Here is an 18,228-nt window from a genome sequence, read left to right as displayed (position 1 = left end):
ATCCTCCCAGACAGGAACACAGGTAAAACCACACACCTGCCATTCAAATGCCCAGAGCAAGAGGCCCTTCCACTTGTCCACCCGAACAGATGCTAATCTGTGTGTTAGACAGGCCTGTATACATTTTAGATTTGACGTGATTGATTGGGCAGGTAGATTTACTAAGGTACTCACTGTGCATCGGTTCCAGAGATGTAGATTCAGCTTCACATAGGGCTCAAAATAGAACATTTTTAACATTTGGAGCAAATACATTTTGAGTAAAGGCATAGTGGAGGGAAGTGCCTAATTTGATGACTGAGTGTGTTTGGATTGTACCTGTGCTTCTTGCACTTACAGCTACATCCATTTAATGGTAACCATTTAGACTAATTTTAGATAATTAAGCCGAGCATTTGTGAACATACTTGGCAGTACAAAGGATGGAGGACTTTAAAAGCTAAAACGAAATGCATTTGTTATATTGTAGTGTACACTGTATACACTGGCGGATGATCACATAGCCGTCTCTGTTCTCGTAAAGATTAAGTATCCTGATAAATATGAAACATTCTTCTGCTCATTATACATTCCTGTATTGTGTGTGCAGATGACTATGACAGCAAGGGCATTTGTCAAAACAAAGCAGCTTGATAAACTAGCATGCATAATTTTTACATAATATGCCAAATGGATTTCTCTGCTGGGGCATTTGTGCCCCTCTTTCACCTGTAATACAACAGAATGAGTTTACAGACTGAACCAGAGGTGCATGTTTTGATTAGATAATTGCAGAAGATGCCAGGTGCTGTATTGATTAAACAAACGTTTCATGACCGTAGACCTTCAGTTTTGCATTATAAAAGCCTTGCAGAAATGCAGAAATTAGTTACCACTACCTCCATTGGGCATTTGTATTAAACCATTGTGCCAAGTTTGGAAGTTTGTAGTTTTTATTCCCAGGGGATGTAGAGGTTGAATGAATTGGTAGTATTGCACCAGTGCTGTGACCATGATTTCACCCAGTTTCTATGGAGACAATGCAGATCATGTTTGTATAGGTTTACTATAATTTTATGTCCATCTGAAAGCCATTTTACCTAACACACCCAAAGCATTTCCTGGCATCGGTCAATTTACATGTTACATTTCAGGTTTGACCTTTGCTTCGGAGCTGAGCTCAAACTCCAGGCATTGAAGGTGGCCACCACTTCCCCTCATTATGCAAATTGGTGTCACTGATTTTCCCCTCTCTCAGCTTTGTATAGACCATAGACCTGTTGTAAGGCAGAAAGCAGTATCTGTGAGTACAAAGACACTGGCTGTGTGTGTCTTGCTCTGCGATATGAAGTGTGAGGCAGATGTTTAGGCTATGTAGCAGCTTTGGATGACGATGGCAACAAGCTAACAATGCAGAAATAACTTGAACTCAAGACTCAGTGAGTAAGATTCAGTTATTAATGTGCTGTAAAGCAGAAAAATGGAGCACAAAGGTTTTTTTTTCCTGACAGCTAACAACAGCCACCCACACAGCTCATCTGATTCTGCTACAGCTGCGGATGGCTGTGATAGTCAGCTACTGTATCATTTCAGTGTGACACGTAAACATTTTACACCAGCGGCGTGTGGTGGACTTCTTAAATGAAGAGGCAAAGTCCCCTCTTTTTTTTTCTCCAGAGTAAAGTCGTATTTTAGTCCCATTGATGTTTGCTTAGTTATGGAGCACCATATACCTTACATTTTCAACAAACACCCAGTACTATAATGTTAATGTATGTTTTTACATACGTAGTACATACTTTTTTTTTTTTTAATCCATTCACATTGATATCTCATCTAGTTTTTATTGATTGATTGATCAGTAATAAATAGCTTAAAAATTGATTGTAAAGTAATATAGTATTTTTTTTAAAAACTCTAACTGTTATTAATAGTCATCTTCCTTGTGGACCATTGCTCATAAAATTCTCCGTAAACACCAGAGGTGAAATGAAGGTCATACAAATGGAGGAAAAACCTTTTATTTTAAAGTGCTTGTGTAAAAAACTTTGACCTCACTGAGAATCTTGTGATATTAAGGAAAGAAACAAAGATAGTCACTTTAAAAAGTGATTTATATGTTCTGTCTCATATTTTATTACATTTTGTTTTGTTTATTATTTTCTTCCCACCTGCTTTAAACACATTAATTATTAGACTTATTCCTGGCTCTTTGACCCCATCCTTTTCTCATTTGTTCTTGAAATACATTGTACGCCTGCGGCTCCTTTTGCCCTCATACTAGTGAATGATTCATGGTGCACTCGTGTGTGTGTGTGGCATACTCTGCTCTTAATAACCATGTTAATATTTCAGCGTTACTTTCCACTGCTTTGACTGTCAGTGGTTTGGAGGAAGTCAAGCAAAATTTCCTTTGAATATTGAAAGAGTTTCTATCGTTAAATAACAGAATGATCCATTTGCTCTTGTGAATGACTTTCTTATATATGCTAATGTTTTGATTAGTCTGCAGAGGCGCAAAGTTTATTGGCAAAGTATTTTGGAATTGCTGATGTTCCACAAAACTTTTTGTGTGGCCCTGCTTTGCATTCTTAGAAGAGTGTTTGTATCGATTTTTCAGTCCCTGTAGGGGTTGTGTGCACTCTCTCTCTCTCTTTTTCTGTCTGATATAAAGATTGCATTCGACAGAGAAAACACTCCCCTTGCTTCCTCTTCCCTCTATGTCATGGTCATTCAGATTTTAGGACATCAGTATGTAGTGTTAGTGTTTCATCAGCATGTAGTGGGAGTCCTGCTAATGAAAATTGCTTTAGAGAAACAAATTTGTCCTGTATATAATAGCCAAGGTCATTTTTTTCTCTCCAGTAAAGGCACTCTTGAAATGCATCCAAAGTAGGGCTGGATGATACAAATGGATATTCACAGTGTATTTATTAAGATTTTGCTAGTCATAAAAAATTAAGCAACACCGTGAATATTGTGATGATTTTAATAGACTTTTTATTTTGACATTCAGTTTGGATTTAGAGCACCATTAGATACATTTCAAATGCTATATTTTACTACTAATTACTAAAATACGTGTTGGTTGATGTTGCTGTTTGGTACTATGGCTTCATTGAAATAAATCGTTTTTATTATATTTTTGTAAAAATCAACCACTTAAGCTTTTATGAGAGCAAATTTGAAGAATTTTGGGGATACATAAAATTTCAGACAGCCACTTATTTCATTAATATTGTTAGGGTTACTTTGAGCATTTGTGTGTTTCAACCCTTTTCATAGGCATTTTTTCTTAGTTTCCCATATTTTGAATGCAATCAAATGCAAATGATCTAAAACAAACAAATGTATTGTTTATATATCTTTAGATTTAGGCATTTACATGTACAATTAAAGTTAAAGACTTGCCTAATTTTTTTTATATTCAAAACATTTACACCTACACATTTAAAACTACACATGCTAACATATTATTTTGTCAACTGTTAGTAGTACAGTAGCATATACATTGTGTATTTTTGATTAAATGTTTCGCCAACTCACAAAAGCCGGTCTGAGTAGTTTCTGAGAAAGAGTAAACAAAATGAAGTGAGAGGGGGAAAAATGAAGACTGTGGGGTGAGAAGAGGTGCATTGCTGGAGATGTAGTTGATTCCTCTGATTTGATGGGAGGATGAGAGTATTATATTTAGGTGAAGACAGAATGGTGTGCATGAAGTGACACTCGCTACATGCAGTGAGTGGCCAGTGCTCTGTGAATAAAAGCAAACGAAAGTGTGTGTGCTTTAAAATGTGTAGTATTCCTTTTGTATATCATCTTCTCTTGTGATGAAAATCCAATTACTAATGTATGCATAACACACATATGCAGATAACGGGATGTGGGTGGCACTGCACACACCTACACACAGGGGATAGGATGGTTCTCAAACATGAGGGAGAGGTGGAGATGGAATGGAAGTGGGGAAAGGAAATCACTGATGCACAGGAAATTAGATAGTGGAGAGCCTGATATGGTTCTGTTGTGTGTATGACCTGTCTGAGTCAGCGCTCTGACCTGATCTGATCTTGAACGGCATGACCAGAAAGCTCAGGACCCCCATCACACAGTTCATCAGCACTGCTGACCCCAGAGATCTGCTCACAGATGACAAGGGAACTACCACGGTTGTGCGTGTTTACTAATCCATGATAAAGGATCACATGTGGTTTATTTCTAGTTGGATATGTAAATCAGGGAACAATGGGACAGTCTGGAAAGTTTAAAGGGGTTACAGGAAGAAGTTTGATAGATTAATTATATTTACATTTAATCATTTAGCAGACGCTTTTATCCAAAGCAAATTATAAATGAGGAGAGCAATAGAAGCAATAGAAGCATTCAAACCAAAAATAGGGAATCAATATGCAAGTACCAGTCATTAGTCCAGCACAGTACACGTAGCATGGTTCTTTATTTTATTTTATAGATATAGAATAGTAAGTGTTACTATTAATGGGTCAAGTGTTGACGAAAAAGATGCGTCTTCAGCAGTTTCTTGAAAATGGCTAGAGACTCAGCAGCTCGGATTGAGAGTTAAGTAGGTCATTCCACCAGCTTGGAACAGTCAAGGTAAAGGGTGTTTTTGTGCCTCTTTGGGATGGCACTACAAGGCGTTCACTTGCAGAACTCAAGCTTCTGGATGGCAAGTAGACTGGAGTAGGTTTAGGTATAATGGTGCATAGCCAGTGGTTGTTCTGCAGGCAAACAACAGTGCCTTGAATTTGATGTGAGCAGCAATTGGCAACCAGTGCAATCTTATGAGGAGAGGTGCGACGTGCGCTCTCTTCGGCTTGTTAAAGACCGCTCTTGCTGCAGCATTCTGGATCAGTTGCAGAGGTTTGACAGTGCATGCTAGAAGGCCTGTAAAGAGAGCATTACAACAGTCCAGTTTGGATAGAACAAGAGCTTGGACAAGGAGTTGTGTATTATGCTCTGATAAGAAGGACTTGATCGTCCTAATGTTTTATAAGGCAAATCTAACAAATGTGGTCTGTGAAGTTCAACTGATCATCAATCACAACTGCAAAGTTCCTGGCTGTCCTGGGTGAAGTTATGGTTGACAAACCTAGCTGAATATAGAAGTTGTGATGAAGTGTTGGTTTGGCCGAGACCACAAGCAGATCTATCTTTGCAAGGTTTAGTTAAAGGTAGTGGTCCTTCATCCAGCAAGAAATGTCTGTCAGGCAGGCCGAGATGCGAGCAGCTATCATCGGATCATCTGGCTAGAATGAGAGGTAGAGTTGTGTGTCATCAGCGTAGCAGTTATAGGAAAATCCATGTTTCTGAAATGTAGATGGAGAAGAGAAGTGGTCCAAGCACTGAGCTCTGAGGCACCCCAGTAGCTATGTTGTGACCTCACCCCTCAATGATAGCCTGAAAGACCTACCTGAGGGGTAAGTCTTGAACCATTGGAGTGCGAAACCAGACTGATTGTTGTCCAGGTGTAAGACAGGTAGAGACTTGGTTGAAAACTATCAAGTGTGCAAGTGTTTTAGCAATGAATGGAAGAAGGGAGACCGGTGATGATGATGTGAGTGAGTGCGGGTACAACCGAAGAAGAAATGGCTTGAAGGAGGTGAGTGTGTATAAGATCAAGTGGAAAGATAGTAGGGTGATTGGAATGGATGACTTTGGAGACTTCTGCATTCGAGAGCGGAGAGGAGGGAGAATGTGTATGTTAGTTGTTAAGATGTGCGTGTCGATTTGTGGTGTGGAAAATTGGCCGATGATGGTTGTTGTTTTATTTATGAAGAATGTGGCAAAGTCATCGGCTGTTAGGGTTGCTGAAGGAGGGGGAGAAGGAGGGTTAAGAAGAGAGGAGGAGGTTTTGAAAAGCGTGCAAGAGTCAGAAGAATTGTTCATTTTATTGTGGTAGTAAGTCATTTTAGCAGTAGAGACATTAGCAGACAAGGAAGAGAGGAGGGATTGATACAAACCAATGTAATTTCCTCTCTGCAGCCCTGACTTTAGAACAATGCTCGCGGAGCATGATCTGTTCATAGCGCTTGAAAGTCACATCAATAAGGATGACCGATGACCAAGGGCTAGTGTGAGTGACTAGTTTTTACAATACAGTAAAAACACTAATAAGTTTAAATAATTTTACAATTTAAAATAACTGTTTTCTAATTTAAAATGCAATTTGTGATGGCAAACTGAATTTTAAGCATAATTTCTCCAATCTTCAGTGTCACATGATCCTTCAGAAATCATTCTAATATGCTGATTTGCTGCTCATGACACATTTCTTATTATTATCAAAGATATAAACAGTTGTGCTGCTAAATATTTTTTGTGGAAACCATTGTAAGACTGGAGAAAACTGTAAGAACTGTAAGAGATGGCAACTCTCTGAGAAAACAAAGGAAATTAACATCTGAACTCTCCCTTGTGAAATTACCATCCCAATCGAAGACGAAATCCCAAGTTGTTCATCCAAGTATTGACTTAATTTACATTTTATTCCCTTCAACCTCATCTCTCCTCTCCATATGTTGAAATTCACCCAAAATCTACATGGGTTAATGTGAACTAATGTGAAGTACTATACCGTATAATACATGTTTTTGAATCATTTGAAACGTCTCAGTGCGACTGGTACAAAGGTCTCATTCCCACAGAATTAAAGCAAAAGGGAACAAAGGTTTTAAGAGTTTAGAGATATTTTGCTTATTGTGTGTGGGTCCTGCCCTCAATAAGGTGTAAATTACAGGTCTACAGTACTTGATTAATGTAAATTCCCATTGTGAACTCATGTTTACATTTGAAAGAGGTTTCTGTCTTGGTCTGAGTATTTAAGGAGATGTTGCAGGAGGTTCAGGGCGCGATTCTGTAGCCAGATCAGCCCATAATGCTATGTATTATGTATCCTATTTCCTTGAGGTCAGGTATGCATTTCTTACTCTTTATTTCAGAGCATTTGATTTTATGTATCGATTATCTTTGAATGGATTATGGCATGATACATTTACCTGACTAATAATAAATTGTTACATTTGATTTCATTCTGATTTACTCTGGAATTATTAAATATAGTACATTACATTAAGTCCATAACACCACATATCTACGCTCAGGTTAGTAGCTGACTAAAACACAGTTTTGGTGAAATATAAGGGCACACCAGATTGATTTTTTTTAGAGCTCTGACTAACACATTGGCATTAGTTACGAATACTTAGAGGTTAGTAGACCAAATGGGTCTTCCGTTTAGAGCAACAAAAAGTTGTTAGACCAATATAAATAGGGTGAGCCTCAACTCCTGATTATTGTAATATTATTCTAATTATGTGTACATGGGAAACCACGGCATGATTATGTAAATTTACCATTAGAGGAAGTTAAGTTCACTTTGTTCTATGTTAATGGTCATGGCCTCTGATTAGATGTAGTCTTGCATTAATTAAGTGGGTCAGATCTAACGGACGTCTAGGATATCAGTTAATCGCCTCTGTCTAGTTACCAAGACTGATGAATTTGTGATAAAGGGATCGTAATCCGGCCGGTGTGAGACTCGAAGTGTTATTGAGATCCGGATGAACGGGTATAATTTCAATAAAGAGTTGAACAGATTAATAAAATGTGTAGTTAAACTGTTATACAAATGACCAAATAACCAATAGGCATTCTAACCTAAATTTGAGGTCATGATAAAATGGAGTGAGATAAAAGTAAATTGGAATTAAATTACTTTGCCCCGCTGAAAAGACCAAACGCGCAGAAACCTTCACCCGCTAATCGTAAACTTCCATTGGGACAATTGGGCCAGCCTAACACCATGATGCAGTTTTTTTAGTATCCTTTGAATTAACAATTTAATGACAATCTTTTGTAGCATTGTAAATGTCTTTACTGTCACTTTTGACCAATTGAATACATCCTTCAGTTTATTAATTTATAAAAATTCTGCATCTTTGCCCTTTCTAAAAAAACAAATATTGCTGTCATTTTTTGTTGAATATAATGTTTGAAAGTATATCCACCCAAACTCTTCTTTTCTTTCTTCCTCCTTCCCCTGAGCCTGTTGAAATGACAGTCATGAAGACAGATGGCTGTTATTAGAAGGTGTAGGGCCTGGAGAGCGCATGATTCCACTTCAGTCACTGCCGGCCATAAACCACAAACTCATTAAAAAATGGAATGGTGTGATTTTGTTCACACCTGCTTCAGCTGCGGCCAAAACTTCAAGCAGATGCACACACAAACACATATGCACACACATGTGGAGGATTTCACACAGACGCATGCACCCACACACAAAAACAAACACAGATGTGAAAATATAGTTCTTTTCACCCGTACTATAAAAAGAACATCTACAATTTGACTGTGATGTGGTTCTGTCATGATCCCAGCCTGTGTTTTCCTGTCTTGTGTCATGTTTTGTAGTTCTTTGTAGTTTTTCATTTTGATTAATTTCCCCCGGTGTTTCCCATTTAGCCACTCCCCCTTGTTATCTTGTTAACCTAGTTTCCCTTTGTGTATATATACCCCAGTGCTTCAGTTGTTGTTTGTCAGTCTTTGCTCCTGTATGTGTTCCTGTCGTACTCCTGCCTGTTTGCCTTCTTGGATTTTCTTTGTTTACGTCTTTAATAAATGTTCACGCTGCATTTGGATCATCAACCTTTTGTCTCAGAGCAGTTCCGTTACATGAGAATTAAATACGGTGAACTAAAGTTTATATAGTTTAAAGTCACAATATGTAATTTTTTGCCGCTAGAGGTTGCTTATTCAATAAAGGCGTATCTTGATGACACTTTTATTTTGCATCAGACGAGCGCTTCCTCTTCTTCCGGTCATGTGTATGTGGGGGTACCCAGTGCTGTTTTATCATATTAGATACATTTGAGTGTGTTGAAAGTTAAGTTATAATGCTCTGTGCGGTCGCTCAGCAGCTACTATGAGACACTTGTTGCACACTGCAGTAAGCTAGATCGATATTAGGCATGGTAAAACATGGTAATTGCGGTAAATCAAGAAAACAAGACTTAAACAATAAGACTAACTGTGTTAAGCGCTATATATTTATTAGTTTACTGTAGATGAATGTCTCCAAACAGTTGCTCACCTGACTAATAAAACTATAGTTGTTCCAATCCGATACTAGTATCGGGAAATATCACTGATACCACAACAAATTCTGGCATCGGTATCGGCGAATACTTGAACCCATGTACTGATCCGATACCATTTTCTTAAACAAGACCTAGTTATTATGACCGCTAGCTTTGCCTAACCACTGCGCGGTTCTTCTTCGCTACTCAGAATGCATTGCAAACACCAGAAGTTGTGCTGTGTTGCCACAAGCAACCACTGTTTAGAGCAGCGAAGAGGAAAAAAAAAAGCGTTAGCAGTATGTTTAGCAGTATTTCGTCTGTGTGGATGGTGGGTGCCCGCACACACACACGCGTGACACTCGCTCGCTGTCTTTGTTCTCCCCCAGTTTCTCTACCTCTACGTGCGTTTTTACAGTCTATGGTCTATGGACACGAACGCATAAATCGTCACTTCATGAGAATTTACTGTGTCCTATAATGAACACAGACACTCAAAACTCGTCACGACAACCCGTCAAAATAAAAGTTTGGTTTAACGTGAAGAAATTTTCAGAATATATTAGGCTACTGTTGTAGCCTGCAGTAAATTTAGCTACGTCTCTATGTGATAATAATACGTCTCTACTAATAATAATAATTATGCCTAGATGGTTGTAAAGGGATTATTTTCTGATTAATATATAATTTTTTATATTCCTACATTTATTGGTTGCACTGTTATATTGTAAAACTTAAATACCTTTTTCAGTTTGCAGTGTTAGATTTGTGGCTGCATTTGAAGTTCTTTTTCGCTTAAGAAAAAAAATATATTACTGTCAAATGCATGTCAGGTAATAAAAATACTGGAATAAATACAGTAATTCACTGTATGTATTTGTTCATGTTGCATTAAGGGATAAGTCTGAAGCACACCATAAAATAATTCTAGAAATTCATACTGGGAAATGGGAAAATTCAGTTTTGTCATCACAGGAATAATTATATTTAAAAAAATATTCTGGGTTTAAAGTTTCCCGGCACCGTGCCGGATCTCTGGCATGATATGCGGTTGATATCACGTTCGAGTTCATGATTTCGTCTTCCAATGGTTTTAGAGGAACACAGCTTAGCTTTTACTCTTAACCAAACTAACATAACAAATCAGAAGTAGAATGGCGGGGGTCTTGTAACTAGTGTTGTCAGATTGGGCGGGTTTTGAATTTGATTGTGCGGGTAAAAATGGGCTTGAGTGGGTGGACAAAATTTGGGCTGGTTTGATGTCAGTTTGGTGGTTTTCAAAAATCTAAAATCTAAACTTTTCAAAACTCTTTATAGTTTTAATTTTGTTTGGTTATTGGTTAATAAACAAAACTCAAGTGTGCATGAACTAGGGGAGCGCGGGGCACAACCTAACGTGGGGTTAGTTGTAACACATGGTTTAAAACTTTCCACACATGCCAGGATGACGAAACTTAGTGTATTTACTAGTTGCCATATCATCATTATTAAGAGAAAAAATTGCACTAAAATTAAAAAATTATTTGGAGGATATCACTGAACATTTATTTAACCATAGCAAAAGTAAATCATCTCTGTTTTTGTGTTTATTTAAAATAAGACAAATCTGATATTATTTTAATCTTATATCTGTTATTTAACAGTTGAGATGGCTCTTTAATGCTGATCTAACCAGCAGAAGACACGAGCCGCGGTTAAATCCCAGTTGTGCAGGTGGGGTACGTTGTGTTACAATGTGCCCCTATTAGAACTACGCTATTATATTCTATACTTTTATGAATTCTATTGAGAAACCATGAGAAAAGGGTGAATAAAGACTTAGAGTCAATGTTCAGAAATTATTCATTATTATTATGGTTTGAACTATGCTGTATAGCTGTATTTAGCGATGTGTTGGTTGTCAAACAAAAAATGTGTATATTTTTAATAATTAAAAAATACCATTATTTTATTTTAAAAAGTTAATAATTGTATTTAATTGACAAAATATTTTAGTTTGTCATGATGGATATTTTTTTTATTAGATCAGATAACATTTTAAGCTGTCATTTGGTCATGTTACATCGTACCCCTCACATGTTAAAATGTACCCCACATATGGGGCATGATGTCACATTTCACTTCCATTCTTTCGGGGTAAATCAAGAAAAAAGGATACACTGTATTAATGAAACAAAACCACATAATTGTACTAGACATGTGTGAAATTAATGTGCGAAAAAATAAAAACTCTGTTGGAGTCCCCAAGTGGATTTACACAAACTGAGACAGGCAAAAAAGCATTAGGTTGTGCCCGGCTCTCCCCTACATAAAATCAGTCATCATGACACACACACACTGGCCCACGAAGAGTCAGCTGGCGTAGGTGTTGACATCGCCGACGATCACGCACTTTCAGCCAAACAAAAACGTGCTCATTCATGACTGACAGTTTTTTAGCGCGATAACTTGTAGCTGTGATCACTTTGCTAAAGTGGCATAAATATACAGTAAATTGTATCTACAATAAAGAGTGGGAGAGTGATCCAACGTGGATTACACCTGTGGTGGGAGATGTTGACTCGAAGACTCTTTTTAATAACCAACTCTGAGAGCACAGCTGAATGGCTTGAATTGAAATCGAATATGGGACCAGGACATCTGTAAGTTTTAAACCGCATAGACTGCGCTCTATACTCGTCCCTGACAGCTGCTGAAAGAGTTTTGAATCGACAATTAATCCATTTTGACTGCTTAGTGCATTATGTTCTATGTAATTTGTAACGTCTACCAGAGGGTGAAGTCTGCCCGGACGAAAAACATAAGAAACAGGAGGCGAGAAGAACGATACTGGTCAAAATGAACTGGTAGTCCCACGAGTCTTTATAAAGGGTTCGCACAAAAGAATACACTCTTCCCATACATGTAAAAAGAGTGAGGGGAAAATGAAAGAAAACACTCTGAAAAACGTTACAAAATCAAAGGGGAAAGGTAACATTAATAAACTGAAACACCCGTCGGCCGTAGAGCAGTCATCTCTCTCATCACACTCAACATGCGTGCGCGCTCACATAAAAACAGCGTGCACCATAGAAGCGGTCATCTTAAAGGCACAACAACATTAACATCCTGCACCGTATTCCAGGTGGCCGTTACAACTTCACGATGTACGTTACTATAGTTATGTCAAAGCGCAACACAAAGGTAAGCGCATCGTTGTTATTTTTTTGTTGGCGGATTATCGTACAGTATCAATGAGTGACACATTTTGGCAGTAGTGTCTGCATTAACGTATGTGAAATGCCTGCTAATATACGTTGTTTTTTTCCGATCTCTTGTATTGGTACTTTTTGCACTTTATTAACCAATGTTTTTGCTGCTGACATTTGATGAACCAATTCAACCATACTAAATAACTTTAGATAAACAATTTTATTTTGAGAATGTTAAACTTTCATCCTATTCTTTTGCAATGCAGGCAGCACAGCTAAAAGTTTTTTGAGCTGCGCTCTCTACTGTACAGACGTAAATTTACATTTCCTTCACCCTGAGGCTTGTTCATTTCACCTTTGGTGTGAAAGGGCCTTTACATTTGCCAAAAATTTAACTTTTGGTCCTACTGTTGACATTGAAAATGATTTTTTTCTGAGGGTTAACAGTTAAGTCAATACATTTCTTGATTGGTGTTTTGACAGTTTCCACCTGGACATTTTAGTCATATTTAGTCACATCAACATTATGTTTTGGGGAGATAAAAATGGTACTCATCAACCTTGATTGGTATGGAAATACAATTCTATCACATCATTTTGGCAGTTAAAGTTTAGGACGTCTTTTTCTTGGAGTGGGCGGGTTTTGGTGAGTTTTTGATCTGAAAATCGTTGACCCAATCTGGCAACACTAGCCAACCGAATTCTACTAAGCATAGTAAACTGTCTTTGTATATTTCCTATTATACTAATTTCCTAGTATATACTTAAAAAAACTATTTCTCTTTTACCCTGTCAAGGACAAAGCTAACCAGCGAAACTTGATATCAAAAGCATCCTACATGTTACATGTGTTTGCACCATATTGTAGTGATTAACCTGTCTTGGCATTGCTGTTATAAAAAAAATAACAGCAAATAGCCCACCATAATTTGTAGTCTGAGCCTGTCAATGCAATGGCAGATACATTACTAGTTAGTTTGAAAATCATTTTCAAACACTGTTGTTTTTTCTTTTGTTTGCCAAATAACCGTACTTGTCCAGCTGAAATGTTTTATTAATGTACGTTAACAATTAGGATTACAGTTTTAAGGGAATATCAAGGATAGTATTTCTATATTAAAAATCCACAAATTATCTCCTCAGAGGAATAACCTGAGTGGTCTTGATTATAGACTGTAAAATATTGGCAGCCGCTGTCCCCTGTGAGGGCCATTAATACCATTAGATGGTGCTATAGACTCGTTTTACCCGTTTAATGTCAAAATACGCAAAATGCACACACACCACATACTCAAAGTATCTGTAATGATCCATCACAGCTCTACGTATAATTAAATCACTTTATACATTTTAATTTTTAATCTGGTTCTTATAGACTGAGGGCTTCAGCCCTCCCCCAGGACATGATTCTCCTCAGTGCAGCGAGGATTGTGGGAACTTGAATTGTTCTAAAGGAAAATGAATTCTCTAACAAAGTTATGGATTCCTAAAATACACACATTCATACACAAAATGTGTCTCCATTTTCACTTTTTAAAATCATTTAAATAAATTGTTCTTAAATTAAGTATTTTTTTATAACAAGTCTTTACCTTTTAATAATCCCCGTTTGGGTGGCAATAATTTTTGACCTGTTCAGCTGCGTTCATTAAAAGTGAGGATATCTCATCCTTTTTATTTTTTAGTTTTTTTACAACAACTGCTCAACCTCACGTACTACTGGAAAGTCAAATCTGAATCCCTAGATAAGAACCGTCGTATAACATCACCGTGCCCATTTGTGTATCTGTTGCCATAGAAACCAAGCTTGATGTTTCAGATGCATAGCAAAATATGTTACACAGGTCACCAGTGATGAAGATGACGATGGAGGAGAGGCTGAAAGGAATCTAAGCAGGATTCCAGACTAAAAATGGATTTGGGAAGCATTGGCTCCTATAATGTAAACATTTAAGAGCCAAATATTTAGTTGATTATGAATCCAATACCTTACAGATTTTATCTCAGTTTCCCTTCAATTCAACCTTACAATTGGACCTCGTTATGCTAAACGGTGACCAATAATATTTGAATGTTTTGCCATTTGTACCCATTGAACCATTTATTGCAGCAGACTACTGAAAATATGTATCTTTAAATACAATAACAGTATTTACGAATCAGCCAGAAAAATTATACACAATTCAGTTAGGGAGTCAGTTAGGAACTAATGCTTCTGAATAGCTCACTCACGAGTCGAATTCAAACCACTAACGCATGTGCTAGTTCAAGAACGTTTTGTAAATCTTTTTCACTGAATTATTACAAAGAACCAGTTCATAACTAGAGTCAAGCATCACAGATCACAATTTTTTCTTTTTTACACACACTCTACAAATGCAGGTTCCAAAAAGGAGGTTTTTGGAACCATTCTGGTTCCCCAAAGAACTCTTTTCCATTAAAAATAACCTTTTGTGCAATTGAACGGTTCCATGGAAGTTAAAGGTTCTTTGATGGACCCACAGAAGCCAAAACATCCACTTTTATTGTAGTGTTAAGATGTAGTGTTAACTAACAGCACTTCACAGGATGATATTGGACAAAACCACATTTAAACAAAGTTGTCCAGACCATAACTTTTAAATTATTGTTGTCATTTTTTCATTTTGTTCACAGTCTGGAGCACTTCAAAGTGCGAGGACAGAGTTTGGTAAGAAACTCCTCAACGCAATCATCTACAATTACTTTAACATAATTACCTTTTTTTCATCCTAGTTGACCCCTAGATAGTGAGTCAGTATGGAAATGTCTATTGTCTTCCGAAGGTGACAGAAAATCAGATGGTGGTGCAAAATGAATGGAGAAGATCCTCAACTATATTGGTTGAATTCAAAATCAGATTTTTTCTCTGTTTGAACCATGCATGGCATTGTAGTTCAGTGATAATCCCTGCAATCATTCAAGAGAAGCAATAATAAGCTTGGACAAATGTAAGCAGGAAGGATCAAGTCTGAAGATGTATCTAGCTTTGCATTCGAACAGCGTACCTCTTTCCCAGAGCAGAGTTATGAAGGTCAATACTCTCTCTGAACTTTAGAGAGTTTGCCTCGCTAGCAATCAAATGTCAATCCAGTGTAGATCCTGTGCTAAAACAATATACTCAAGACAAGAACATTTTAGAAGAATGCACTGAAGTCACTTTAATTTTTATCTGGACAGACACACAAAGTGCTCTTTCTTTTAGGAACTAGGGGGTTAAGAATATGAAGTGATTTCAAAGAGGAAGCCTTTCAGTTGTGTGCTGATGCAATAGCGGAAACCTTACATTTTAATTTCACACTTATTTGGTTTTGTTGATTTTTATGGATCCTCAGTAGGTTCCTTATAGGTTGCATAACCATATGTTTCAAAGGCTTCTTCGTGTGTTCCGATGTTTGTGGGTTTTTTCTCCATACTTTTGACCTCAGCAAACTTAAATTTAAGTTTGGAAATTAAAATTTTTATTTCAAATATTAATTTAATAAAAAATGTAAAAAGTATTTAAATGAATAAATTATTTTCAAGATATTAAAAAGCATATCACTAATCTAAATTAAAATGCTAAAAATAAACAGTCAGAAAATCAGAAATCCTGAGTCCTGCAGTAAACTGGAATAATATGATTCCGTAAGACCGGTCGATCCCATATACAAATACAAAAAGATTCAGCCCAGTGCCAAACAAATAAACTCTCGTTTTAATGTCCCTTGTCAGGATAAACACACTAACCATAATCCATCAGGCTGTCATGGCGCCAGATGTGGGGGTAAATATCATAAAACGATGCCGTTTGCTGCATCACAGTCTCCCTAATGAAGTCAGAGGAGCCATCCTGTTGGATGTTCATTAATCTTAAGCTCCCTTTGTGAGCTAAAGCCTCAAACTATCGTCAGGATCACTGACTTTAACACAATAATTTTCATGTATTGATTTGTTGTTGTTGTGCGTTGGGTTTTGAGATTTAGCGAAGGCCTTTCAGATGTGAATGACCAGCTATTTGGCCTCCTGATAGGAGTTTGTGTGAATATGTAGGTATTCAGTATCCATTTATTTCCCTGTAATCAAACTGTGCTTGAAAGTAATTGCATTCGCTAATTTCTTGCATTGTTAACCATGAAGAAAATTCGTAACGGATTTCAATTTATCCCTCTCATTAAGGTGACTTTCAGCAGAGAGAGTGATATCTTGCTAATTAAATAAATAGATAAATAAATAAATGTGTTTAAGTAAGACTTAAAGAGAGCTCCTCTGGTTCTAATCAGTATTCGTAGCAAATGCTAGTTTAAACCCGTACATAATGTGTGTGTGGGAAAACTGGTAAACTAGCCCATGATGTCATATGTCACAGTTATACATCAGTGTCCGCTTTGAGGCACGTGTGAATTAGCCGCCTACGATGTGGTGCTGGCAGAGTTTTGTTATATCGAATGGGAAAATTAATTGAAGCTGAGAGCCTCGTTGCCATTTGAAAAAGGAAAAGTGTTTACAAAGCTCCTGAAAAGGTTAGCCAGATACACGAATACTGTAATAATGCGCTAGTGAGGTGAGGTTAGCGGTTAAAACGGCACATCGGCATGTCACAGCCTCAGGTTTATTCAGATTTTCACAGAGGCAGGAAGAGCAGATGGTGTCAGTCCCGGATATTATATACGGCTAGCATGTCTTTATAGATGCACACAAGTTCTTAAGCATTTAATTTTAAACTTCTGGGTAATACACCTTGAAATTAAAACATGCCGAACTGAATTGCTGTGGTCTCTGTGCTTGCTCATTCATGCGGAGAAGTCCTTCTTTCCTCTTTGTCATTGTGCCTAAGGCCTCCATTTTCTGTTGTTCATACTATTCTGTCCTCTCTGCTGAAATATATCCCTGTTATGCTGCCATGCCACAAGACTGTGAGAAATGCTAGCCAACAGTGGGTTGAATGTACAGTAAATGATCATTAGATTTGTTTCTGGGGTTCACACTCTCACATGACAGAGCAGAGATAATGGTTGAGTGTACAGTAGCGACTAGAAAGAGAGACAACAGTAATGATAGAAGCTTAAGTGGTGAAGAAACTCACTGCTGCATTAATAGAACTTCTTGTATTGGAGAGAGCTGGCTTTACTGGGTGAAGAACAAATGTGGTATTTTGTGATATCTCTTGCTCACCATTTTTTTTGCATTTTCCATTTATGTTCTTTTGCACATATATAGACACATATAAAAGTGTGTACAATTTTTAATGAGTATTATTACTAGACCAATATCAGAGGATCGTGTACACACGTCATCTCAGCACATATTTAAAGTTGTACTGTGTACTTAATATGAAATAAATAATATATAATAAATGAGAAAAAAATGTGGCTGGGATGAGTAACGATGATCCTTTATTTAGGAGAGAAAAAAATGTGATCACAAGAAAGACAAGGGAGTTAAGGTGGGTAACTAACTACGCCATCTTGTTTTTTATTGTTCTTTACAGACATTGAAAATTGCCTGTATATTCTGAATACATTTTTTGCACATAAACCACAATTATTTAAAGGGAGGTGTAATGCTATTTCATGCATACTGAGCTTTTTACACTGTTAAAGACCTGGATTTGGATTTGGTTTGATGGAGTATTTCTGTGCCAAAAATACTCCTTCCAGTTTCTCACAAGTTTCGGACAGTTTTTTTCGAGTATGGGTCTGCATGACATCGACATGTGCGGAATTTCCCTGTACGGGCAATTCTCCCGGAAGGGCGCATGCGCACCCGTCGACCAGAGCGAGAGAGCGAAAGCAGTACGCTAGGCATGTGTCGGTATCAAATTTTCATGTTGCGATTAATTGCTGAAGCTTTTATCACGGTATATGGTATTATCATGATATTGAAATAAGTTGCAAAAAAAGTGTTGTCATACTATAGCAGGTTAAATCACTTTCTTATAACAAAAGAACCAAACATTTAAA

The 18,228-nt window shown here is 37.3% G+C and overlaps 1 protein-coding gene across 1 annotated transcript in view; it reads left to right on the top strand.

Annotated features, from left to right (window-relative positions):
- The window catches only part of dlgap2a (discs, large homolog-associated protein 2a), a gene marked incomplete at its 3' end in the record, with an annotated part of 179,411 nt that continues 161,183 nt past the window's right edge, over positions 1-18,228 (top strand). Inside the window, 1 exon segment of the mRNA XM_079833680.1 lies at positions 1-22.

Source organism: Gobio gobio, assembly GCF_949357685.1.
Source record: "Gobio gobio genome assembly, chromosome: 13".
In the NCBI taxonomy this organism is placed as follows: Eukaryota; Metazoa; Chordata; class Actinopteri; order Cypriniformes; family Gobionidae; genus Gobio; species Gobio gobio.
This window is presented reverse-complemented; position numbering and strand designations above follow the sequence as displayed.